The sequence below is a fragment of the Brassica oleracea genome, unplaced genomic scaffold, assembly GCF_000695525.1.
Source record: "Brassica oleracea var. oleracea cultivar TO1000 unplaced genomic scaffold, BOL UnpScaffold00847, whole genome shotgun sequence".
Classification (NCBI taxonomy): Eukaryota; Viridiplantae; Streptophyta; class Magnoliopsida; order Brassicales; family Brassicaceae; genus Brassica; species Brassica oleracea.
In genome coordinates this window covers 66,134-68,263 of record NW_013617477.1, presented here as the reverse complement: position 1 = coordinate 68,263, position 2,130 = coordinate 66,134, and the positions used below count along the sequence as shown (strand labels likewise).

At 43.0% G+C, this 2,130-nt stretch overlaps 1 pseudogene; it reads left to right on the top strand.

The window, feature by feature from the left end:
• The window catches only part of LOC106320193, a 6,206-nt pseudogene that overhangs the window by 629 nt on the left and 3,447 nt on the right, over positions 1–2,130 (top strand).

Here is a 2,130-nt window from a genome sequence, read left to right as displayed (position 1 = left end):
ATTGTTTGAAAATCATAAATGCATAAGACGTGTTGTGGCCGAGCTTGCTTATATCATGCGGCCACGTGATCCCATTATGAATCTAAAATCTTGTGTGATAATGTGGATCAGATGTCGAAAATAGCAAACAGAGACTATGCAGCCCTTAATCTCTCCGGAGACAATTACTTGCAGTGGGCGCTAGACACAAGGATTAGTCTAAAATCCAAGGGACTCGGTGATACTATCATCGAAGACAGCAATGAGAATGAAAAGAATAGATACAGGGCCATATGTTATATGCGCCATCATCTCATTGAAGGTCTTAAGGATCAGTACATGACGATTGAGAATCCATTGGATCTTTGGAATGCTTTAAGGCACAGATATGATCACCAAAAGATGGTGTTGCTTCCAAAGGCAAGGCACGATTGGATGCACCTCAGATTCATGGACTTCAAGTCCGTGGATGAGTACAACTCGGCCTTATTCAAAATCGTCTCAATACTAAAGCTTTGTGGTGAAGAAGTGTCCGATGTGATGATGCTTGAAAAGGCCTATACGACTTTCAATCAGTCGAATTCTGTGTTGCAACAGCAATATAGAACAAAAGGTATTGCCAAATACACTGATCTGATCTCCTGTCTACTCTTGGCCGAGACAAATAATGAGCTTCTCATGAAGAACAGTGGAGCTAGACCGGCCGGGACAGCACCATTACCCGAAGCCCATGACATTGAAAAGAAAGATCCCAAAGAAACCTACTATGCCCAAGACAACAGGAAACCATACGGTCATAGCCGTGGTGGGTACAGGGGGCGTAGGCGTGACAATCATAACGGTCGAGATAACTACTCAACCGGCCGAAGAGGAAACCACAATAACCGTGGTCGTGGTTCCAATTACGGTCGGGGCCGAGGGAGTTATGGCCGTGGACGAGGTGGCATATCCAAACCATCTCACACGACCAAGTCCTTATGTCACAGATGCGGGATGGACAATCATTGGGCCAAGAACTGCAGAACTCCAAAGCACTTGTGCGAACTCTATCAAGAGAGTATCAAGAACAAGAACCCGGAGGCAAATATGATCCAAGAAAACGATCATGATAACAAAGGATATGGGTACGATGCTGATGATGAATCGGACAGGGACAACAAGGATGACCAAATGGATTTTGAAACTTCTGATTGTCTAAAGGACTAGTTTTTCGAATCACATTGTCTTATTGCTTTATGTTCTTTGATTTGGTGTTTTTATTTTTATGAAATGACATTTATAATAAAAGTTTTTACAAAGCCTCTAAAGTCTAGTAAATTTTACTTATAGAAATGAATGATGAGATGAGTATACTTGTGGTGGATAGTGGCACAAGTCATACGATCCTTAGAGACAAAAGGTATTTCATGAATCTCACATTGCAAAGTGCAAAGGTACAAACCATTGCGGGTGAGGCCAGCCTGATTGAAATGCTGGTGAGTTCACGTCCCAGACGTTTAATGAATATTGTATGTCCATGGGGGTAAGAGTAGAACACCCCGTGGCACATGTCCATACACAGAACGGCTTGGCCGAATCTTTCATTAGACGTATCCAGCTGATAGCCCGTCCATTACTAATGAAGTCTCAACTTCCGGTATCAGCATGGGGACATGCGGTTTTACATGCAACGGAACTGATTCGCATCAGGCCATCTAGTGAGCATAGATATTCACCATCCCAATTACTTACGGGTCATGAGCCAGACGTGTCCCACATCAAAACATTTGGATGTGCCGTCTACGTTCCAATCGCTCCACCACAGAGAACTAAGATGGAACCGCAGAGGAGGATGGGAATATACGTAGGATATGAATCTCCAAGTATTATAAAGTATCTTGAGCCAACAACCGGTGATTTGTTTAAGGCCAGATACGAAGACTCACAGTTTGATGAGTCCACATATCCGTCCTTAGGGGGAGATAACAGCCGGTTGATAACAAAAGAGTTAGAATGGTTTAGACCATCAACATCTTGGCAATATCCTCGGACTAAAGAATGTGATTTACAAGTCCAAAAGATAATACATCTTCAAGAGCTAGCTAATAGACTGCCAGATACATTTGCTGACCCAAATAGAGTGACAATATCACATATCCCGGCTTGTAATGC